The sequence below is a fragment of the Ascaphus truei genome, chromosome 1 (genome assembly GCF_040206685.1).
Source record: "Ascaphus truei isolate aAscTru1 chromosome 1, aAscTru1.hap1, whole genome shotgun sequence".
Lineage (NCBI taxonomy): Eukaryota > Metazoa > Chordata > Amphibia > Anura > Ascaphidae > Ascaphus > Ascaphus truei.
In genome coordinates this window covers 285,892,852-285,919,777 of record NC_134483.1, presented here as the reverse complement: position 1 = coordinate 285,919,777, position 26,926 = coordinate 285,892,852, and positions in this window count along the sequence as shown.

Genomic DNA, 26,926 nt, shown 5'->3' with positions numbered 1-26,926 from the left:
TTAGCCAAAAAGTAGCTTCGAAAAACGCTTAGGTTAAGTTTCAGAGTTGCTTCTAATGTACCAAAGCTGGACTTAGACATAATTTCACTCTCACAACATTATGGCTGGTTGGAGACAGTCTGAACCACAAGTACCGGGTCGATGGTTCTGGGCGTATACTGGGGGGACGGGGACGACTCCCATTAACCCCTGACTATACCGGGGATACGCTTATCACAATGCCTTTCTGGTCTGTGCTGAAGCAGGGCATTCTGGCAGCCAAGTGGCTTGACCTTTATTAGTGAGCCTGTGATAATATATATATCAGGGGTGACTCCATTTTGTCTCTTGTATAACCATTTTCTGCTAACACTGATATTCCGCTTAATCATATGACTTAACTAAACCTTTTTCCAACTACCCTGTTTGTGTTTTAATGTTGGCTGAACTTCTGTGTTGAAATAGGAAGTACTGACCAAACAAGGTAGCGAACGGGAAATTAAATACGTCCTCAGCTATTTTATCAGGCGACATGTGATGTACGGTAGTTTCCAAATAAATGATTTAATGACATGTTATGTCTAACATAAGCACAAAATAAGGGAAATGGAAATTGGCAAATAGTCATCTTTGTTTCAAGGCCTATATAACGTGGCTGTAAACGTCTAATAAACAGGAGATATTTTTGATCACACATTGGTGTCAGACTCAATTATTTCTCCTCCGAACGTTCGATTACTTTTCCAGGGCTGTAACAGTGGGAAAAATCCTTCGAAGGTGTTCGATCCGATGTACTGGAGATGATCCCGACATATGCTGAGTTGAGGATGAATTATTAAGATTTGGTGTCAGAAGTGGGATAAGGCTCAACGGCTGGGTAAGTACAAGATATCAATTTTATCTGTATATTATCCTCCCGGTGCCCCTTATCTAGAGCCCTATTATATATTACCTCCGTACTGGACGAATTAGACTATATGGTTAATAGTTTAACCACAGCCAAGGATATAAAGGGTGAATCCGGGCTGAGTCAAGGATATAAGAGTGAATCCTGACTGAGTATAGTGCCAGGGGGAGTCCCTGCTAATAGATATCTGTGTGAATATCAGGAAATACTCTTACAGCGACTGTGGAAACGTATACCCATTTTTGTGGGAAATATTGGTGTATTTTATTGTATCTGTGCATGTATTTTAACATCTATAAATCATCTCTTGAAAGTGCATAAGTCCGCCGTAAATTTTACTGTGCTCTGCTTTATTGCATGAATATCTAAGACATTTTAGTACGCAATTGTATTTCCAAGAACTTGTATTGTGTATAAGATGGGAGAGTCTAATAGTAAACGTGCCCATGGGGATGTTAAGCAATCTACATTAAAACATAAGAAAAGCAAACGTGTTAAACCTGATAGTACTACTGATAAGGAAAACACACATGTTGCACCAGATAGCACTACTGGTAATGATAAGGCACCTGACAAACTAAAACCCGTAACTACACTTATCATCAACCGACACTATGACCCCAACATAGAAACACCCAAAGACTTCGTGACAGCTTGCACGGCAGACTATTATTCAGACCCGTTTGTCGATAATATGGCCGGCTGGTCGGAAGCAATGCAGTCAACCAACCCTTTTCCTAGAGAAGGTAGTTTTGCCCCATACCATGTAACAATGATACGAGGCCTATGTTTGGGTGGCGATCCTGAATGGCTCTGGTTCCAGCCAGATCCCGAATGGGACACCACATATATGGCATTATGCGGCCGTATTTGGGTTAAGATAGCCACTAAAATTCAGGAATCATTACAAGAAAATAACCCAAAATCTCAAGCGCCAATATGGCCACCCCCACCCCCGCCTGAACCCCCTATACCAATGTATTCTTTAAACCCAAGTGCACCACCCTCCGGGGATGCAGTGCTGCCAGAAGTTTTTCCCCCGCCACCTCGGCTGGCACATTTACAACCACCCCCGTACCCCCCAAAACCACACATGCCCATGCCCATGTACCCATGCTTAGACCCAACAGTGCTGGCAGCGTTGTCATATTATGCTGCACAGGTAACCCAAAACCCTCACCAGTACACTGCCCCACCCAATCAGGGACAATCCTCCACCTCCAGTACTATGTGTACTGGATGGGGTCCCGAGGATGTGCACCCCCCCACACATAAGCCCACTCACGAGGAACTACGAGATAATACAAACTCCAATATGGCACCATTACCATCACCCCCACCCGCCCCATCCACACAAGTCACACGAAAACCCCCTGTATCCAGGGAGGTTGAAAAGACAGACGAAAGTGCGGAATTAATTTCTCATTCCGACACACACCAACATCAGGACATTCAGTCTCTGAGGGACACAGACCTTAAGGAATACATATCTCTAACTGTTCAAGGGATAACCGAGGGATTGGCAGAGGGATGTATGAATCAGATAGCAGAGGGTTTCAAAGTCCTGTCAGAGACACAATCACAGTCACCACTACACTCCCCTGAGTCATTTCTAGACTCAACACTAGATTATGCCCCGATAGCATCACGAACACCCCTGACACCACCGACACCAACACCTCTGACACCTCCAACCCCGACAGTATCAGAGATATCCCTAACGCCCCAGACATCTGCCGACGACAGCAGTACAGATGTTGATAAGCTCTGTGACTCTGTTAGCACACTGACAAACCAATTTAAAAACTTTAAAGACATACTTAGCACCTCGATCAATGTATTAAATTCCCCATATCCACCGCCCCCCACTCCAATGCATGAGGATAACACTGTTGAAACACAGGAGGAAGGTGCCACTAGTCCTGATACACTTGGCCAAGCCTTACAGCTTACCAAAGACATGAGGGCAACACCCAGACAGTCACTAGTATTTGATTCTATTGTTTCACCTATCTGTCCACCAATCTCAACAAGATTACGATCCAATCTAGTGACAAAGGAACCAGCACACACACGTACTAAAGAACAGGCAGGGGTGGATTTAACACTTCCTTTTATGACTTTAGGAAGGGAGATTCTGATACAATCAGTGGACACCACATTAATGGAGTCCTGGGCAAAAGGATGCCCTGACCCATTTAAAAACCCCAGTGGTGCTATTAAGTATTTACAAAAAAGAAGTCAGGGCTACCAATTTACGGGAGGGGATATCAGGTTTTGTCTGGATTGTTTAACCGGACACATTGACACTGACTGGTCTAAGGCTGATCCGCATTTAGATAAAAAATATGATGTACCCTGGGACAGTACTAAATATACGTATGGGCAGGGATCTGTTTCTCTTAGAGAGGGTGAGTTTGTCTGGAACAACCCCCATACTGTTACCCAATTATGGGAGAATTTGCATAAATATTTCTTCGACCAAGGGAGATCAAGGAAGAATGTTGGCTTAATTATGACCATTAAGCAAAAAGAGAAAGAGTCAGTTACAGATTTTTGCCGTCGATTTAAAAATGAATGGGTAAACATCGCGGGAATGCGTTTTCCTAGTGATACAAATGATGAAATGAATATTTTATACGTCCAGTCTTTATTGAACGGTCTGTGCGAACAGCATAGGCAAATTGTCTACATGACAGTGACTGGATGGCAAAAAATGCCACCAAATGAGATAGAGGCGGAACTGGCCATTAAAGATGGTGCAGGGGCTTTTCCTGATCAAACCCCACCACCACCCCCGCCACCACCCCCGCCACCACCACCGCCGCCCGATATCCCGCCCGCAACCATTATGCATGCCCAGGATGGCTCACCCCAAAATAGCAAGGACTGGAATAATAATGATACCAACCAGTATCCTAACAATAATAGGGGTAGACAAAATCATGGCAGGAAGAGAAACCAGCAAGGGAATAACCAGCGTAAACCAGGGTTATGTTTTAACTGTGGGAAGACTGGTCACTGGAGGAATGAGTGTTGGGCCCCACCGAGTAATAACCAACAGCCATTTCCGCAACAAAATCTAAACCAGCAACATTACCCAGGGAATGACCAACAGGGTCCAGTAAATAGCCGACAAGGTCAGGGCTATGGACAGCAAGGCCAGGGCTATGGACAGCAAGGCCAGGGCTATGGACAGCAAGGCCAGGGTAATGCGCAAAGGCAGCAACAGAATTACCAAGGACAAAATACTTCCAGCCCCAATTATAATGTTGCCTGGAACCAAACAATGCCTTATAGCCAATAGGGATGCCCGGGGACTGAAACCCTCGTCTGCGCACATTCGGTGTCTAGTAGATGGTTAGATGTACCACTATTATCATTGTATATTAACGGAAGATTAATCGACTTCCTTGTGGACACCGGGGCAACCCGTTCGTGTCTTAATAAATATTCCTACAGTGGTCCACTGACACAAGCAGACGAGTCCTCTATGGGTATTGAGGGTACACTAACCAAAAGTTTCATCACACCGGTAATGTCGGTACAATTAGATTTTAAGTCCGCCCGTCTATGGGATCACTCATTTCGAGTTCTTCCACAATGTCCAGTAAATTTATTGGGACGTGATTTAATGGCCAAAATGAAACTCGAGATAAGTATTAATGAAGAAGGGGGAATTACTTTATGTTCCCCATACTTTCCCCCTCATAATTACGATCTGTCTCTTTTTCAACATTCTGCTCTCTCTCTCTTTCAGCATGATACTGGCAGATTAAAAGTACGAGGCCTAAGTATGCCAAAAAGATTACTTAAACAGTTGAGGAACTTATCAAATTTCGCCGTTCATGGCGACATGCCATACACACGTATGACATTTTCTAAACCCATCTCTTGCAGAATTTTTGACCCAGAAACAGAAATGCATGATCCTAGGGCAGACACGGCTGTCTCTGCACATATTGAAGGTGTATGGATCACACCAACAAGGGTATACATTGCCTCAGATAAGGGAGCCTTTTTGTGGGCCAAGGGAGAACAGCTTGTGTTACAGGACAAATATTTACCCATTGACGACATATGGAATATTGAATACAACCTTTACTCTGCTAACATGATTGACATTCCCTTATCATTACAGGACATTGACCCACGGGTATGGGCAACCTCTAACACTGACCCAGGACTCATCTCATGCACGCCATACGAGGCCACACTAAAGCCAGGAGCACGTCCGGTATACATTAAACAATACCCATTATCTGCAGAAAAGGAAGCAGGGATAGAACCTATTATTAAAGAATTACTTACAAAGGGAGTGATAGAACCAACTGTTTCACCATACAACACACCAGTTAACCCTGTTCCCAAACCTAACAGCTCGCAGTGGCGCTTCACACAGGATTTGCGCGCAGTAAATGAGTTAGTACAACCATTAGCGCCTATAGTACCAGATGTCACTGCAATCATTACAGCCATACCTGCAACAGCGACATACTTCACAGTAATTGACCTTAATTCCGCATTCTTTAGTATTCCGGTGCACCCCAATACAAGATCTTTGTTTGCGTTCACCTTTAAAGGTGTTCAATACCGGTGGTCACGTTTACCACAGGGATTTTGTGATTCACCTACGGCCTATAGTACCGTAGTGCGTATGACTCTTGCCGACTGGTGTCCGCCCGGTGGCTCTGTTTTGCTGCAGTATGTGGATGATTTGCTACTCTGCAGTCAAACGGAAGAAATATGCATTCTGGACACTCACAGTCTGATGGAGCATCTCGCTGCTACAGGTCACAAGGTCTCTCCTCACAAGATACAAATGGCGCTGCAAACTGTCAAATATTTAGGCTTCATACTACAGCCAGGACAGAGACTCCTATCATCGGAGCGAGTCAAGGTAATTGCCAATCTCCCCAAACCCAAGACGAAAGCTGCTATGCTATCATTTCTGGGGATGATCACCTATTGCCGCCAATGGATACCGAACTGTTCCCACTGGGATAACATTCTGAGACAATTGACTTTGATGCACCAACCAGATACATTACAATGGACGCCAGAGACTAACACTGCATTTACTGAACTCAAGACTGCATTGTGTTCAAGCCCCGCCTTGGGCTTGCCGAACTATAACCTGACTTTCCATTTGTTTTGCAGCGAGACAGGCACCGTGGTTGTTGGCGTACTGGCACAAGAGCATGGCTCGGGCTATAGGCCGGTGGCATTCTATTCTAAGAAACTACAGGAGATTGTGCAGGGGTTTCCGGCTTGTTTAAGACAAGTGGCTGCATGCGCGATTATGGTAGAAACAGTACAAACTATTGTGCTGTCACACAAACTAACCCTACATACATCACACCAGGTTCTACATGTTCTCAAGAACCTCACTACACAGCACATGACCGCTCAGCGTAGAACAGGCTATGAAACTATACTCACTTCTACCGCAAACCTCACTGTCAAGTATCACCCACCACATACAGGTCCGGCCCAATGCCTGTCTAAAATGTTATTGCACAACTCTGACTTAGAGGAAATAGACCATGACTGCCTACGAAACATACACAATATGACGTCAGTAAGGAGCGACTTACAAAGTACGCCCCTTAAGGAGGGAGATGTACTGTTTGTAGATGGGTCATGCTCTAAACCTGCAGATGGAGTGTATCTGACAGGATTTGCAGTAGTCAGATTACCAGACACAGTAATCTGTTCTGGAGCATTACCGTTTGTTTCAGCTCAAGCAGCAGAGTTAGTAGCACTGACAGAGGCATGCAAAGCATCATCACAGAATACGGTAACCATTTATACTGACTCTCGTTATGCATACGGGGTAGTACACGATTTTGGAGTAATATGGAAAAATCGTGGGTTTGTCAGTACTGATGGTAAGGGTATATCCCATGCCACATTAGTTGAGCAGTTACTGGACGCCATGTTGTTACCCAGTAAACTAGCCATTGTTAAATGCAAAGGACATGCTGGGGGAGAGACAGATGAGGCCAAAGGTAATGAGTTGGCTGATTACTATGCTAAAGAGGCAGCGCAATCGCAGATCATGTTCCCGGCATACAATACTACTGTTGATACTCAGCTCAACCTGGTTATGACATGCCACTTCCCAGACTATGATCTTAAAATGCTACAGGAACTTGCGGAGGGCAGAGATATAGAATTATGGGAAGAGAAAGGCCTGAGCAGAGATGAAAACGGGATTTGGGCTAGAGGAACAGTGATAGGTTTTCCTAAAATAGCCAGCCCTATTTTAATTTCACATTTTCATGGAATTGGGCATAAAGGAAAGAAAGCAACAGGTGATCAGATTAAAGAATTGTTCCTAGTCAGAGACATTGATCAAGTTGTTGAGATACAACTAGCGAGATGTTTAACATGCATCAGAAACAATACACAAGGAACACGACCCGCAAAACATGAACATTTACCGCCACCTAGCGGCCCAATGGAACAAATACAGATTGATTTTACACAGATGCCGACAGCAGCGGGGAAACTGAAATACCTATTGGTAATGGTAGACCAATTTAGCAAATGGGTTGAAGCATTCCCTACAACGAACGAAAGCTCAAAGACAGTTGTAAAAATACTGTGCAAGGAAATCATTCCCAGGTGGGGATGCCCACTTCAAATAAATAGTGATAGAGGAACACATTTTACATCTCAAGTAACTCAAGGAGTTGCTAAAACTCTTGCTATAGATTGGAAATTTCACATACCATACCACCCACAGTCTTCAGGACAGGTACTGCACCGACACACTTTATTCGAGCAAATACCCAGTATGTACCTGGCAGATACCTGGAATGCACCGCTCCTCACCTCTGACAAGCCCCGTTGCGTTTGCCTTCCCAGCCTGGGTTCATGCCTGGCTGACGGGCGGCTGATCTGTTAAATGATAATGATTAGGATTTAATAGGCTGCAATGCTTCGCGTGTCTACCAGATGGCATAAATTCATGAATTGTAATGCAGTATATATATATATACTGTGCAGTATTGCAGCCAGCGGGAATAAAATGCTTCAATCCCTGCTTGGAAAATACCTCAATGCACTCGGGCAGAAAACAGTCACAAACCTCAATACACCCGGGTATACCCGAATTCGTGGGACTAGCCGAACTCGAATAAAGTGTGTCGCCAGTGTAGAGAGGACTAATCGCACCATCAAGGATAAACTGCGGAAAGGAACAAATGGTACCTTCTCGAGATGGCCAGATGTCCTTCCCGCAGTCCTTGCAGAAATTAGAATGACCCCGAATAGCACTACCAAATTGTCACCATTTGAAATTTTAATGGGGCGGCCGTTTCCAACTCCCTGGGCTCATGGTACGTATTGCCCGAAGGAAGTTGGAGACCTAGAACAAATTCAAGAGAATTATGTTCATCATTTGATACAGAAACTGAATGGCATCTATGGTGATGTTTCTTCTTCTCTTCCACTTCCTTCAGATAAACCAACACATTCTTTCCAGCCCGGAGACACAGTGGTGATTAAGCGTCTGCCGACCAAAGGAGGGACGACCGAGCCTCCCTACGGACTTCCCACCACGATCCTTGCAGTAACTCGTACAGCCGTACTGACAGAAGATTCATCAATATGGATCCATGCATCACGGATCAAGTCGATCAAGAACCAGAGACAAGAATCCGAATCATCAAAGAAGGAGTAGATGGACAATACCAGAGGACCGTGCTCAAGCGCGTATCTGGCCTTACAGTATTTAGTTTAGGAACATTATTAGTCTGCATTGTCTACTATATATGCGTAAAGGAGTTGCTTTATAATCATTATAAAACTAGCAGCAATCCTACCTGCCCTCATGAAAACTCCTGGGAAACATGGGAAGACTTTTCTTACCCCAAGATTGTCTCTGAGGAAGGTGAGACTTCATCTCCCCTTCCCAGAGAGCAATATGAGAATGCAACCCATGTACCACCAATCGAGTCCAATTTCTCTAATCTGGTAGGAGACTATAACACCCGATCGAAGCGAATGGCTTCATCTCTGATAGAAGTCAAAACTAACATTTGGAAACACTTAGCTGTTGATGTCTTGAATATGTCACATTTCTGCTTATCTGACATGACCAGCACAAAAGATATACTCACAAGTTGCCTGATAGCAGTACCCACACCAGTAGAAATTTTGTTAAAAGTATTTAGCACCCGCCATGATGATAGTCTTGCAGAAGAACATGATGTGAGGCAACATCTCTCTGTGTATGAATATTGTCACGACTGTCCTCAGTGTGTTGGTAAAGAATGGGCCAATATGACACAAATTAGGACTATGAGTATTACACAGGGGGATGTATGTTATCAAATGACCTGTGATCCGGAAGACATAGGTAAATGCAAACAGATAAAATTAATGCCCACAACATCCACCAACATATCTCAAGTGCTATGTGCCCGAACTGAAGAAAAATGCTATAATGTCACTAATACTATGAGTTGCAACCACACAATGAAAACACCAAGTCACATATATTCTGTTAAACTTCCCGTAGGATGGTTGTTTTCCTGTGGTAATATCACATATACATATATACCAGGAAACATTACAGGGGGGCCCTGTACTCTCACCAGGCTAGGACTTATGATGTTTTCTGTAGAGCCCGGCCTACATCAAACCAAGATTAAGCGATCAACTATTCCACTTGATGAAAACTGTAACCCAAATGTAATTTTGTTATCAGAAACTGAAATCCTAAGCTTAGCAGTCTCCCTTATTGGAGTACCCGGATTGGCATTGTATTCAGGAAAGGCTATAAGGAAGCTAGCATGTGTTGTAGCTAAAGGGTTAAACCAAACCTCCCAAGCCATAGAAGAATTAATGATAGATTTGAAGGGTACACGTAAGGCAGTTTTGGAAAATCGTGCAGCCATTGACTATCTACTGCTCAAACACGAACATGGTTGTCAGGATTTTGAGGGAATGTGCTGCTTCAACCTTTCAGACCACTCCAAGTCTGTACAAAATCATATATCAAATATCAAGGAGCTTGTTGCAGGCATTACTGAAAGAGTAGATGAGTTTGATTGGACTTTTGGCCTAGGTCCATGGTTTGGAGAATTGGGAAAGAAAATTATAATGGGACTGATAGTTTTTGTTTGTGCTTTTGTGATATTATCTATCCTTGTTACATGCTGCAAAGTGATGGGGTCAGCACTATGCAAACGGATAATACCATCTGTTAGAACAGTTAATCACACATATGCTGCTCTAAATATAAACGCCCCTGTTTCTGGTCCCGCAACCATGTCCTACCAGTCCAGACTCTTACCCATTAATGCCTCAACCCCGTCAGTAGGTTATCCTTTATTAGATTATGAAAACATGCAATTCGATTTCCAGACCTCCCCAGTATAAAAGGGGTTGTCATGGTGATGACAAAAGGAGGGACTGATAATATATATATCAGGGGTGACTCCATTTTGTCTCTTGTATAACCATTTTCTGCTAACACTGATATTCCGCTTAATCATATGACTTAACTAAACCTTTTTCCAACTACCCTGTTTGTGTTTTAATGTTGGCTGAACTTCTGTGTTGAAATAGGAAGTACTGACCAAACAAGGTAGCGAACGGGAAATTAAATACGTCCTCAGCTATTTTATCAGGCGACATGTGATGTACGGTAGTTTCCAAATAAATGATTTAATGACATGTTATGTCTAACATAAGCACAAAATAAGGGAAATGGAAATTGGCAAATAGTCATCTTTGTTTCAAGGCCTATATAACGTGGCTGTAAACGTCTAATAAACAGGAGATATTTTTGATCACACATTGGTGTCAGACTCAATTATTTCTCCTCCGAACGTTCGATTACTTTTCCAGGGCTGTAACAGTGGGAAAAATCCTTCGAAGGTGTTCGATCCGATGTACTGGAGATGATCCCGACATATGCTGAGTTGAGGATGAATTATTAAGAGCCTGGTTACCCCCTCTCGGAACCACAGACTTAGAAATCGCCAGCTCATATACAGTGCATAAAATATATTTATATAATATATTTATATATATACCCTTATACACCATTTTAATAAAAAATATCACAAAATTCTTCTAAGTCCCTCGGGAAGAGTGAAAGACGCGCACGTTCATTTTCAGCGCTCCCAGACCTTCCTATAAGAAGTTAGCCAAAAAGTAGCTTCGAAAAACGCTTAGGTTAAGTTTCAGAGTTGCTTCTAATGTACCAAAGCTGGACTTAGACATAATTTCACTCTCACAACATTATGGCTGGTTGGAGACAGTCCGAACCACAAGTATCGGGTCCATGGTTCTGGGCGTATACTGGGGGGGACGGGGATGACTCCCATTAACCCCTGACTATACCGGGGATACGCTTATCACAATGCCTTTCTGGTCTGTGCTGAAGCAGGGCATTCTGGCAGCCAAGTGGCTTGACCTTTATTAGTGAGCCTGGTTACCCCCTCTCGGAACCACAGACTTAGAAATCGCCAGCTCATATACAGTGCATAAAATATATTTATATATATACCCTTATACACCATTTTAATAAAAAATATCACAAAATTCTTCTAAGTCCCTCGGGAAGAGTGAAAGACGCGCACGTTCATTTTCAGAGCTCCTAGACCTTCCTATAAGAAGTTAGCCAAAAAGTAGCTTCGAAAAACGCTTAGGTTAAGTTTCAGAGTTGCTTCTAATGTACCAAAGCTGGACTTAGACATAATTTCACTCTCACAACATTATGGCTGGTTGGAGACAGTCCGAACCACAAGTACCGGGTCCATGGTTCTGGGCATATACTGGGGGGGACGGGGAAGACTCCCATTAACCCCTGACTATACCGGGGATACGCTTATCACAATGCCTTTCTGGTCTGTGCTGAAGCAGGGCATTCTGGCAGCCAAGTGGCTTGACCTTTATTAGTGAGCCTGGTTACCCCCTCTCGGAACCACAGACTTAGAAATCGCCAGCTCATATACAGTGCATAAAATATATTTATATATATACCCTTATACACCATTTTAATAAAAAATATCACAAAATTCTTCTAAGTCCCTCGGGAAGAGTGAAAGACGCGCACGTTCATTTTCAGAGCTCCTAGACCTTCCTATAAGAAGTTAGCCAAAAAGTAGCTTCGAAAAACGCTTAGGTTAAGTTTCAGAGTTGCTTCTAATGTACCAAAGCTGGACTTAGACATAATTTCACTCTCACAACATTATGGCTGGTTGGAGACAGTCTGAACCACAAGTACCGGGTCGATGGTTCTGGGCGTATACTGGGGGGACGGGGACGACTCCCATTAACCCCTGACTATACCGGGGATACGCTTATCACAATGCCTTTCTGGTCTGTGCTGAAGCAGGGCATTCTGGCAGCCAAGTGGCTTGACCTTTATTAGTGAGCCTGGTTACCCCCTCTCGGAACCACAGACTTAGAAATCGCCAGCTCATATACAGTGCATAAAATATATTTATATAATATATTTATATATATACCCTTATACACCATTTTAATAAAAAATATCACAAAATTCTTCTAAGTCCCTCGGGAAGAGTGAAAGACGCGCACGTTCATTTTCAGCGCTCCCAGACCTTCCTATAAGAAGTTAGCCAAAAAGTAGCTTCGAAAAACGCTTAGGTTAAGTTTCAGAGTTGCTTCTAATGTACCAAAGCTGGACTTAGACATAATTTCACTCTCACAACATTATGGCTGGTTGGAGACAGTCCGAACCACAAGTATCGGGTCCATGGTTCTGGGCGTATACTGGGGGGGACGGGGATGACTCCCATTAACCCCTGACTATACCGGGGATACGCTTATCACAATGCCTTTCTGGTCTGTGCTGAAGCAGGGCATTCTGGCAGCCAAGTGGCTTGACCTTTATTAGTGAGCCTGGTTACCCCCTCTCGGAACCACAGACTTTGAAATCGCCAGCTCATATACAGTGCATAAAATATATTTATATATATACCCTTATACACCATTTTAATAAAAAATATCACAAAATTCTTCTAAGTCCCTCGGGAAGAGTGAAAGACGCGCACGTTCATTTTCAGAGCTCCTAGACCTTCCTATAAGAAGTTAGCCAAAAAGTAGCTTCGAAAAACGCTTAGGTTAAGTTTCAGAGTTGCTTCTAATGTACCAAAGCTGGACTTAGACATAATTTCACTCTCACAACATTATGGCTGGTTGAAGACAGTCTGAACCACAAGTACCGGGTCGATGGTTCTGGGCGTATACTGGGGAGACGGGGACGACTCCCATTAACCCCTGACTATACCGGGGATACGCTTATCACAATGCCTTTCTGGTCTGTGCTGAAGCAGGGCATTCTGGCAGCCAAGTGGCTTGACCTTTATTAGTGAGCCTGGTTACCCCCTCTCGGAACCACAGACTTAGAAATCGCCAGCTCATATACAGTGCATAAAATATATTTATATAATATATTTATATATATACCCTTATACACCATATTAATAAAAAATATCACAAAATTCTTCTAAGTCCCTCGGGAAGAGTGAAAGACGCGCACGTTCATTTTCAGCGCTCCCAGACCTTCCTATAAGAAGTTAGCCAAAAAGTAGCTTCGAAAAACGCTTAGGTTAAGTTTCAGAGTTGCTTCTAATGTACCAAAGCTGGACTTAGACATAATTTCACTCTCACAACATTATGGCTGGTTGGAGACAGTCCGAACCACAAGTATCGGGTCCATGGTTCTGGGCGTATACTGGGGGGGACGGGGATGACTCCCATTAACCCCTGACTATACCGGGGATACGCTTATCACAATGCCTTTCTGGTCTGTGCTGAAGCAGGGCATTCTGGCAGCCAAGTGGCTTGACCTTTATTAGTGAGCCTGGTTACCCCCTCTCGGAACCACAGACTTAGAAATCGCCAGCTCATATACAGTGCATAAAATATATTTATATATATACCCTTATACACCATTTTAATAAAAAATATCACAAAATTCTTCTAAGTCCCTCGGGAAGAGTGAAAGACGCGCACGTTCATTTTCAGAGCTCCTAGACCTTCCTATAAGAAGTTAGCCAAAAAGTAGCTTCGAAAAACGCTTAGGTTAAGTTTCAGAGTTGCTTCTCATGTACCAAAGCTGGACTTAGACATAATTTAACTCTCACAACATTATGGCTGGTTGGAGACAGTCTGAACCACAAGTACCGGGTCGATGGTTCTGGGCGTATACTGGGGGGACGGGGACGACTCCCATTAACCCCTGACTATACCGGGGATACGCTTATCACAATGCCTTTCTGGTCTGTGCTGAAGCAGGGCATTCTGGCAGCCAAGTGGCTTGACCTTTATTAGTGAGCCTGGTTACCCCCTCTCGGAACCACAGACTTAGAAATCGCCAGCTCATATACAGTGCATAAAATATATTTATATAATATATTTATATATATACCCTTATACACCATTTTAATAAAAAATATCACAAAATTCTTCTAAGTCCCTCGGGAAGAGTGAAAGACGCGCACATTCATTTTCAGAGCTCCTTGACCTTCCTATAAGAAGTTATCCAAAAAGTAGCTTCGAAAAACGCTTAGGTTAAGTTTCAGAGTTGCTTCTAATGTACCAAAGCTGGACTTAGACATAATTTCACTCTCACAACATTATGGCTGGTTGGAGACAGTCCGAAGCACAAGTACCGGGTCCATGGTTCTGGGCGTATACTGGGGGGGACGGGGACGACTCCCATTAACCCCTGACTATACCGGGGATACGCTTATCACAATGCCTTTCTGGTCTGTGCTGAAGCAGGGCATTCTGGCAGCCAAGTGGCTTGACCTTTATTAGTGAGCCTGGTTACCCCCTCTCGGAACCACAGACTTAGAAATCGCCAGCTCATATACAGTGCATAAAATATATTTATATATATACCCTTATACACCATTTTAATAAAAAATATCACAAAATTCTTCTAAGTCCCTCGGGACGAGTGAAAGACGCGCACGTTCATTTTCAGAGCTCCTAGACCTTCCTATAAGAAGTTAGCCAAAAAGTAGCTTCGAAAAACGCTTAGGTTAAGTTTCAGAGTTGCTTCTAATGTACCAAAGCTGGACTTAGACATAATTTCACTCTCACAACATTATGGCTGGTTGGAGACAGTCTGAACCACAAGTACCGGGTCGATGGTTCTGGGCGTATACTGGGGGGACGGGGACGACTCCCATTAACCCCTGACTATACCGGGGATACGCTTATCACAATGCCTTTCTGGTCTGTGCTGAAGCAGGGCATTCTGGCAGCCAAGTGGCTTGACCTTTATTAGTGAGCCTGGTTACCCCCTCTCGGAACCACAGACTTAGAAATCGCCAGCTCATATACAGTGCATAAAATATATTTATATAATATATTTATATATATACCCTTATACACCATTTTAATAAAAAATATCACAAAATTCTTCTAAGTCCCTCGGGAAGAGTGAAAGACGCGCACATTCATTTTCAGAGCTCCTTGACCTTCCTATAAGAAGTTATCCAAAAAGTAGCTTCGAAAAACGCTTAGGTTAAGTTTCAGAGTTGCTTCTAATGTACCAAAGCTGGACTTAGACATAATTTCACTCTCACAACATTATGGCTGGTTGGAGACAGTCCGAAGCACAAGTACCGGGTCCATGGTTCTGGGCGTATACTGGGGGGGACGGGGACGACTCCCATTAACCCCTGACTATACCGGGGATACGCTTATCACAATGCCTTTCTGGTCTGTGCTGAAGCAGGGCATTCTGGCAGCCAAGTGGCTTGACCTTTATTAGTGAGCCTGGTTACCCCCTCTCGGAACCACAGACTTAGAAATCGCCAGCTCATATACAGTGCATAAAATATATTTATATATATACCCTTATACACCATTTTAATAAAAAATATCACAAAATTCTTCTAAGTCCCTCGGGACGAGTGAAAGACGCGCACGTTCATTTTCAGAGCTCCTAGACCTTCCTATAAGAAGTTAGCCAAAAAGTAGCTTCGAAAAACGCTTAGGTTAAGTTTCAGAGTTGCTTCTAATGTACCAAAGCTGGACTTAGACATAATTTCACTCTCACAACATTATGGCTGGTTGGAGACAGTCTGAACCACAAGTACCGGGTCGATGGTTCTGGGCGTATACTGGGGGGACGGGGACGACTCCCAATAACCCCTGACTATACCGGGGATACGCTTATCACAATGCCTTTCTGGTCTGTGCTGAAGCAGGGCATTCTGGCAGCCAAGTGGCTTGACCTTTATTAGTGAGCCTGGTTACCCCCTCTCGGAACCACAGACTTAGAAATCGCCAGCTCATATACAGTGCATAAAATATATTTATATAATATATTTATATATATACCCTTATACACCATTTTAATAAAAAATATCACAAAATTCTTCTAAGTCCCTCGGGAAGAGTGAAAGACGCGCACATTCATTTTCAGAGCTCCTTGACCTTCCTATAAGAAGTTATCCAAAAAGTAGCTTCGAAAAACGCTTAGGTTAAGTTTCAGAGTTGCTTCTAATGTACCAAAGCTGGACTTAGACATAATTTCACTCTCACAACATTATGGCTGGTTGGAGACAGTCCGAAGCACAATTACCGGGTCCATGGTTCTGGGCGTATACTGGGGGGGACGGGGACGACTCCCATTAACCCCTGACTATACCGGGGATACGCTTATCACAATGCCTTTCTGGTCTGTGCTGAAGCAGGGCATTCTGGCAGCCAAGTGGCTTGACCTTTATTAGTGAGCCTGGTTACCCCCTCTCGGAACCACAGACTTAGAAATCGCCAGCTCATATACAGTGCATAAAATATATTTATATATATACCCTTATACACCATTTTAATAAAAAATATCACAAAATTCTTCTAAGTCCCTCGGGACGAGTGAAAGACGCGCACGTTCATTTTCAGAGCTCCTAGACCTTCCTATAAGAAGTTAGCCAAAAAGTAGCTTCGAAAAACGCTTAGGTTAAGTTTCAGAGTTGCTTCTAATGTACCAAAGCTGGACTTAGACATAATTTCACTCTCACAACATTATGGCTGGTTGGAGACAGTCTGAACCACAAGTACCGGGTCGATGGTTCTGGGCGTATACTGGGGGGACGGGGACGACTCCCATTAACCCCTGACTATACCGGGGATACGCTTATCACATTGCCTTTCTGGTCTGTGCTGAAGCAGGGCATTCTGGCAGCCAAGTGGCTTGACCTTTATTAGTGAGCCTGGTTACCCCCTCTCGGAACCACAGACTTAGAAATCGCCAGCTCATATACAGTGCATAAAATATATTTATATATATACCCTTATACACCATTTTAAAAAAAATATCACAAAATTCTTCTAAGTCCCTCGGGAAGAGTGAAAGACGCGCACGTTCATTTTCAGAGCTCCTAGACCTTCCTATAAGAAGTTAGCCAAAAAGTAGCTTCGAAAAACGCTTAGGTTAAGTTTCAGAGTTGCTTCTAATGTACCAAAGCTGGACTTAGACATAATTTCACTCTCACAACATTATGGCTGGTTGGAGACAGTCTGAACCACAAGTACCGGGTCGATGGTTCTGGGCGTATACTGGGGGGACGGGGACGACTCCCATTAACCCCTGACTATACCGGGGATACGCTTATCACAATGCCTTTCTGGTCTGTGCTGAAGCAGGGCATTCTGGCAGCCAAGTGGCTTGACCTTTATTAGTGAGCCTGGTTACACCCTCTCGGAACCACAGACTTAGAAATCGCCAGCTCATATACAGTGCATAAAATATATTTATATAATATATTTATATATATACCCTTATACACCATTTTAATAAAAAATATAACAAAAATCTTCTAAGTCCCTCGGGAAGAGTGAAAGACGCGCACGTTCATTTTCAGCGCTCCTAGACCTTCCTATAAGAAGTTAGCCAAAAAGTAGCTTCGAAAAACGCTTAGGTTAAGTTTCAGAGTTGCTTCTAATGTACCAAAGCTGGACTTAGACATAATTTCACTCTCACAACATTATGTCTGGTTGGAGACAGTCCGAACCACAAGTACCGGGTCCATGGTTCTGGGCGTATACTGGGGGGACGGGGACGACTCCCATTAACCCCTGACTATACCGGGGATACGCTTATCATAATGCCTTTCTGGTCTGTGCTGAAGCAGGGCATTCTGGCAGCCAAGTGGCTTGACCTTTATTAGTGAGCCTGGTTAACCCCTCTCGGAACCACAGACTTAGAAATCGCCAGCTCATATACAGTGCATAAAATATATTTATATAATATATTTATATATATACCCTTATACACCATTTTAATAAAAAATATCACAAAATTCTTCTAAGTCCCTCGGGAAGAGTGAAAGACGCGCACGTTCATTTTCAGCGCTCCCAGACCTTCCTATAAGAAGTTAGCCAAAAAGTAGCTTCGAAAAACGCTTAGGTTAAGTTTCAGAGTTGCTTCTAATGTACCAAAGCTGGACTTAGACATAATTTCACTCTCACAACATTATGGCTGGTTGGAGACAGTCCGAACCACAAGTACCGGGTCCATGGTTCTGGGCGTATACTGGGGGGGACGGGGACGACTCCCATTAACCCCTGACTATACCGGGGATACGCTTATCACAATGCCTTTCTGGTCTGTGCTGAAGCAGGGCATTCTGGCAGCCAAGTGGCTTGACCTTTATAAGTGAGCCTGGTTACCCCCTCTCGGAACCACAGACTTAGAAATTGCCAGCTCATATACAGTGCATAAAATATATTTATATATATACCCTTATACACCATTTTAATAAAAAATATCACAAAATTCTTCTACAGTAAGTCCCTCGGGAAGAGTGAAAGACGCGTACGTTCATTTTCAGCGCTCCTAGACCTTCCTATAAGAAGTTAGCCAAAAAGTAGCTTCGAAAAACGCTTAGGTTAAGTTTCAGAGTTGCTTCTAATGTACCAAAGCTGGACTTAGACATAATTTCACTCTCACAACATTATGGCTGGTTGGAGACAGTCCGAACCACAAGTACCGGGTCCATGGTTCTGGGCGTATACTGGGGGGACGGGGACGACTCCCATTAACCCCTGACTATACCGGGGATACGCTTATCATAATGCCTTTCTAGTCTGTGCTGAAGCAGGGCATTCTGGCAGCCAAGTGGCTTGACCTTTATTAGTGTGCCTGGTTACCCCCTCTCGGAACCACAGACTTAGAAATCGCCAGCTCATATACAGTGCATAAAATATATTTATATAATATATTTATATATATACCCTTATACACCATTTTAATAAAAAATATCACAAAATTCTTCTAAGTCCCTCGGGAAGAGTGAAAGACGCGCACGTTCATTTTCAGCGCTCCCAGACCTTCCTATAAGAAGTTAGCCAAAAAGTAGCTTCGAAAAACGCTTAGGTTAAGTTTCAGAGTTGCTTCTAATGTACCAAAGCTGGACTTAGACATAATTTCACTCTCACAACATTATGGCTGGTTGGAGACAGTCCGAAGCACAAGTACCGGGTCCATGGTTCTGGGCGTAAACTGGGGGGGACGGGGACGACTCCCATTAACCCCTGACTATACCGGGGATACGCTTATCACAATGCCTTTCTGGTCTGTGCTGAAGCAGGGCATTCTGGCAGCCAAGTGGCTTGACCTTTATTAGTGAGCCTGGTTACCCCCTCTCGGAACCACAGACTTAGAAATCGCCAGCTCATATACAGTGCATAAAATATATTTATATATATACCCTTATACACCATTTTAATAAAAAATATCACAAAATTCTTCTAAGTCCCTCGGGACGAGTGAAAGACGCGCACGTTCATTTTCAGAGCTCCTAGACCTTCCTATAAGAAGTTAGCCAAAAAGTAGCTTCGAAAAACGCTTAGGTTAAGTTTCAGAGTTGCTTCTAATGTACCAAAGCTGGACTTAGACATAATTTCACTCTCACAACATTATGGCTGGTTGGAGACAGTCTGAACCACAAGTTCCGGGTCGATGGTTCTGGGCGTATACTGGGGGGACGGGGACGACTCCCATTAACCCCTGACTATACCGGGGATACGCTTATCACAATGCCTTTCTGGTCTGTGCTGAAGCAGGGCATTCTGGCAGCCAAGTGGCTTGACCTTTATTAGTGAGCCTGGTTACCCCCTCTCGGAACCACAGACTTAGAAATCGCCAGCTCATATACAGTGCATAAAATATATTTATATATATACCCTTATACACCATTTTAATAAAAAATATCACAAAATTCTTCTAAGTCCCTCGGGAAGAGTGAAAGACGCGCACGTTCATTTTCAGAGCTCCTAGACCTTCCTATAAGAAGTTAGCCAAAAAGTAGCTTCGAAAAACGCTTAGGTTAAGTTTCAGAGTTGCTTCTAATGTACCAAAGCTGGACTTAGACATAATTTCACTCTCACAACATTATGGCTGGTTGGAGACAGTCTGAACCACAAGTACCGGGTCGATGGTTCTGGGCGTATACTGGGGGGACGGGGACGACTCCCATTAACCCCTGACTATACCGGGGATACGCTTATCACAATGCCTTTCTGGTCTGTGCTGAAGCAGGGCATTCTGGCAGCCAAGTGGCTTGACCTTTATTAGTGAGCCTGGTTACCCCCTCTCGGAACCACAGACTTAGAAATCGCCAGCTCATATACAGTGCATAAAATATATTTATATAATATATTTATATATATACCCTTATACACCATTTTAATAAAAAATATAACAAAAATCTTCTAAGTCCCTCGGGAAGAGTGAAAGACGCGCACGTTCATTTTCAGCGCTCCTAGACCTTCCTATAAGAAGTTAGCCAAAAAGTAGCTTCGAAAAACGCTTAGGTTAAGTTTCAGAGTTGCTTCTAATGTACCAAAGCTGGACTTAGACATAATTTCACTCTCACAACATTATGTCTGGTTGGAGACAGTCCGAACCACAAGTACCGGGTCCATGGTTCTGGGCGTATACTGGGGGGACGGGGACGACTCCCATTAACCCCTGACTATACCGGGGATACGCTTATCATAATGCCTTTCTGGTCTGTGCTGAAGCAGGGCATTCTGGCAGCCAAATGGCTTGACCTTTATTAGTGAGCCTGGTTACCCCCTCTCGGAACCACAGACTTAGAAATCGCCAGCTCATATACAGTGCATAAAATATATTTATATAATATATTTATATATATACCCTTATACACCATTTTAATAAAAAATATCACAAAATTCTTCTAAGTCCCTCGGGAAGAGTGAAAGACGCGCACGTTCATTTTCAGCGCTCCCAGACCTTCCTATAAGAAGTTAGCCAAAAAGTAGCTTCGAAAAACGCTTAGGTTAAGTTTCAGAGTTGCTTCTAATGTACCAAAGCTGGACTTAGACATAATTTCACTCTCACAACATTATGGCTGGTTGGAGACAGTCCGAACCACAAGTACCGGGTCCATGGTTCTGGGCGTATACTGGGGGGACGGGGACGACTCCCATTAACCCCTGACTATACCGGGGATACGCTTATCATAATGCCTTTCTGGTCTGTGCTGAAGCAGGGCATTCTGGCAGCCAAGTGGCTTGACCTTTATTAGTGAGCCTGGTTACCCCCTCTCGGAACCACAGACTTAGAAATCGCCAGCTCATATACAGTGCATAAAATATATTTATATAATATATTTATATATATACCCTTATACACCATTTTAATAAAAAATATCACAAAATTCTTCTAAGTCCCTCGGGAAGAGTGAAAGACGCGCACGTTCATTTTCAGCGCTCCTAGACCTTCCTATAAGAAGTTAGCCAAAAAGTAGCTTCGAAAAACGCTTAGGTTAAGTTTCAGAGTTGCTTCTAATGTACCAAAGCTGGACTTAGACATAATTTCACTCTCACAACATTATGGCTGGTTGGAGACAGTCCGAACCACAAGTACCGGGTCCATGGTTCTGGGCGTATACTGGGGGGACGGGGACGACTCCCATTAACCCCTGACTATACCGGGGATACGCTTATCATAATGCCGTTCTGGTCTGTGCTGAAGCAGGGCATTATGGCAGCCAAGTGGCTTGACCTTTATTAGTGAGCCTGGTTACCCCCTCTCGGAACCACAGACTTAGAAATCGCCAGCTCATATACAGTGCATAATATATATTTATATAATATATTTATATATATACCCTTATACACCATTTTAATAAAAAATATCACAAAATTCTTCTAAGTCCCTCGGGAAGAGTGAAAGACGCGCACGTTCATTTTCAGCGCTCCCAGACCTTCCTATAAGAAGTTAGCCAAAAAGTAGCTTCGAAAAACGCTTAGGTTAAGTTTCAGAGTTGCTTCTAATGTACCAAAGCTGGACTTAGACATAATTTCACTCTCACAACATTATGGCTGGTTGGAGACAGTCCGAAGCACAAGTACCGGGTCCATGGTTCTGGCCGTATACTGGGGGGACGGGGGCGACTCCCATTAACCCCTGACTATACCGAGGATACGCTTATCACAATGCCTTTCTGGTCTGTGCTGAAGCAGGGCATTCTGGAAACCAAGTGGCTTGACCTTTATTAGTGAGCCTGGTTACCCCCTCTCGGAACCACAGACTTAGAAATCGCCAGCTCATATACAGTGCATAAAATATATTTATATATATACCCTTATACACCATTTTAATAAAAAATATCACAAAATTCTTCTAAGTCCCTCGGGAAGAGTGGAAGACGCGCACGTTCATTTTCAGAGCTCCTAGACCTTCCTATAAGAAGTTAGACAAAAAGTAGCTTCGAAAAACGCTTAGGTTAAGTTTCAGAGTTGCTTCTAATGTACCAAAGCTGGACTTAGACATAATTTCTCTCTCACAACATTATGGCTGGTTGGAGACAGTCCGAAGCACAAGTACCGGGTCCATGTTTCTGGCCGTATACTGGGGGGACGGGGGCGACTCCCATTAACCCCTGACTATACCGGGGATACGCTTATCACAATGCCTTTCTGGTCTGTGCTGAAGCAGGGCATTCTGGCAGCCAAGTGGCTTGACCTTTGTTAGTGAGCCTGGTTACCCCCTCTCGGAACCACAGACTTAGAAATCGCCAGCTCATATACAGTGCATAAAATATATTTATATATATACCCTTATACACCATTTTAATAAAAAATATCACAAAATTCTTCTAAGTCCCTCGGGAAGAGTAAAAGACGCGCACGTTCATTTTCAGCGCTCCTAGACCTTCCTATAAGAAGTTAGCTAAAAAGTAGCTTCGAAAAACGCTTAGGTTAAGTTTCAGAGTTGCTTCTAATGTACCAAAGCTGGACTTAGACATAATTTCACTCTCACAACATTATGGCTGGTTGGAGACAGTCCGAACCACAAGTACCGGGTCGATGGTTCTGGGCGTATACTGGGGGGACGGGGACGACTCCCATTAACCCCTGACTATACCGGGGATTAGCTTATCACAATGCCTTTCTGGTCTGTGCTGAAGCAGGGCATTCTGGCAGCCAAGTGGCTTGACCTTTATTAGTGAGCCTGGTTACCCCCTCTCGGAACCACAGACTTAGAAATCGCCAGCTCATATACAGTGCATAAAATATATTTATATAATATATTTATATATATACCCTTATACACCATTTTAGTAAAAAATATCACAAAATTCTTCTAAGTCCCTCGGGAAGAGTAAAAGACGCGCACGTTCATTTTCAGCGCTCCTAGACCTTCCTATAAGAAGTTAGCTAAAAAGTAGCTTCGAAAAACGCTTAGGTTAAGTTTCAGAGTTGCTTCTAATGTACCAAAGCTGGACTTAGACATAATTTCACTCTCACAACATTATGGCTGGTTGGAGACAGTCCGAACCACAAGTACCGGGTCGATGGTTCTGGGCGTATACTGGGGGGACGGGGACGACTCCCATTAACCCCTGACTATACCGGGGATAAGCTTATCACAATGCCTTTCTGGTCTGTGCTGAAGCAGGGCATTCTGGCAGCCAAGTGGCTTGACCTTTATTAGTGAGCCTGGTTACCCCCTCTCGGAACCACAGACTTAGAAATCGCCAGCTCATATACAGTGCATAAAATATATTTATATAATATATTTATATATATACCCTTATACACCATTTTAATAAAAAATATCACAAAATTCTTCTAAGTCCCTCGGGAAGAGTGAAAGACGCGCACGTTCATTTTCAGCGCTCCTAGACCTTCCTATAAGAAGTTAGCCAAAAAGTAGCTTCGAAAAACGCTTAGGTTAAGTTTCAGAGTTGCTTCTAATGTACCAAAGCTGGACTTAGACATAATTTCACTCTCACAACATTATGGCTGGTTGGAGACAGTCCGAACCACAAGTACCGGGTCCATGGTTCTGGGCGTATACTGGGGGGACGGGGACGACTCCCATTAACCCCTGACTATACCGGGGATACGCTTATCATAATGCCTTTCTGGTCTGTGCTGAAGCAGGGCATTATGGCAGCCAAGTGGCTTGACCTTTATTAGTGAGCCTGGTTACCCCCTCTCGGAACCACAGACTTAGAAATCGCCAGCTCATATACAGTGCATAATATATATTTATATAATATATTTATATATATACCCTTATACACCATTTTAATAAAAAATATCACAAAATTCTTCTAAGTCCCTCGGGAAGAGTGAAAGACGCGCACGTTCATTTTCAGCGCTCCCAGACCTTCCTATAAGAAGTTAGCCAAAAAGTAGCTTCGAAAAACGCTTAGGTTAAGTTTCAGAGTTGCTTCTAATGTACCAAAGCTGGACTTAGACATAATTTCACTCTCACAACATTATGGCTGGTTGGAGACAGTCCGAAGCACAAGTACCGGGTCCATGGTTCTGGCCGTATACTGGGGGGACGGGGGCGACTCCCATTAACCCCTGACTATACCGAGGATACGCTTATCACAATGCCTTTCTGGTCTGTGCTGAAGCAGGGCATTCTGGAAACCAAGTGGCTTGACCTTTATTAGTGAGCCTGGTTACCCCCTCTCGGAACCACAGACTTAGAAATCGCCAGCTCATATACAGTGCATAAAATATATTTATATATATACCCTTATACACCATTTTAATAAAAAATATCACAAAATTCTTCTAAGTCCCTCGGGAAGAGTGGAAGACGCGCACGTTCATTTTCAGAGCTCCTAGACCTTCCTATAAGAAGTTAGACAAAAAGTAGCTTCGAAAAACGCTTAGGTTAAGTTTCAGAGTTGCTTCTAATGTACCAAAGCTGGACTTAGACATAATTTCTCTCTCACAACATTATGGCTGGTTGGAGACAGTCCGAAGCACAAGTACCGGGTCCATGTTTCTGGCCGTATACTGGGGGGACGGGGGCGACTCCCATTAACCCCTGACTATACCGGGGATACGCTTATCACAATGCCTTTCTGGTCTGTGCTGAAGCAGGGCATTCTGGCAGCCAAGTGGCTTGACCTTTGTTAGTGAGCCTGGTTACCCCCTCTCGGAACCACAGACTTAGAAATCGCCAGCTCATATACAGTGCATAAAATATATTTATATATATACCCTTATACACCATTTTAATAAAAAATATCACAAAATTCTTCTAAGTCCCTCGGGAAGAGTAAAAGACGCGCACGTTCATTTTCAGCGCTCCTAGACCTTCCTATAAGAAGTTAGCTAAAAAGTAGCTTCGAAAAACGCTTAGGTTAAGTTTCAGAGTTGCTTCTAATGTACCAAAGCTGGACTTAGACATAATTTCACTCTCACAACATTATGGCTGGTTGGAGACAGTCCGAACCACAAGTACCGGGTCGATGGTTCTGGGCGTATACTGGGGGGACGGGGACGACTCCCATTAACCCCTGACTATACCGGGGATTAGCTTATCACAATGCCTTTCTGGTCTGTGCTGAAGCAGGGCATTCTGGCAGCCAAGTGGCTTGACCTTTATTAGTGAGCCTGGTTACCCCCTCTCGGAACCACAGACTTAGAAATCGCCAGCTCATATACAGTGCATAAAATATATTTATATAATATATTTATATATATACCCTTATACACCATTTTAGTAAAAAATATCACAAAATTCTTCTAAGTCCCTCGGGAAGAGTAAAAGACGCGCACGTTCATTTTCAGCGCTCCTAGACCTTCCTATAAGAAGTTAGCTAAAAAGTAGCTTCGAAAAACGCTTAGGTTAAGTTTCAGAGTTGCTTCTAATGTACCAAAGCTGGACTTAGACATAATTTCACTCTCACAACATTATGGCTGGTTGGAGACAGTCCGAACCACAAGTACCGGGTCGATGGTTCTGGGCGTATACTGGGGGGACGGGGACGACTCCCATTAACCCCTGACTATACCGGGGATAAGCTTATCACAATGCCTTTCTGGTCTGTGCTGAAGCAGGGCATTCTGGCAGCCAAGTGGCTTGACCTTTATTAGTGAGCCTGGTTACCCCCTCTCGGAACCACAGACTTAGAAATCGCCAGCTCATATACAGTGCATAAAATATATTTATATAATATATTTATATATATACCCTTATACACCATTTTAATAAAAAATATCACAAAATTCTTCTAAGTCCCTCGGGAAGAGTGAAAGACGCGTACGTTCATTTTCAGCGCTCCTAGACCTTCCTATAAGAAGTTAGCCAAAAAGTAGCTTCGAAAAACGCTTAGGTTAAGTTTCAGAGTTGCTTCTTATGTACCAAAGCTGGACTTAGACATAATTTCACTCTCACAACATTATGGCTGGTTGGAGACAGTCCGAACCACAAGTACCGGGTCCATGGTTCTGGGCGTATACTGGGGGGGACAGGGACGACTCCCATTAACCCCTGACTATACCGGGGATACGCTTATCACAATGCCTTTCTGGTCTGTGCTGAAGCAGGGCATTCTGGCAGCCAAGTGGCCTGACCTTTATTAGTGAGCCTGGTTACCCCCTCTCGGAACCACAGACTTAGAAATCGCCAGCTCATATACAGTGCATAAAATATATTTATATATATACCCTTATACACCATTTTAATAAAAAATATCACAAAATTCTTCTAAGTCCCTCGGGAAGAGTGAAAGACGCGCACGTTCA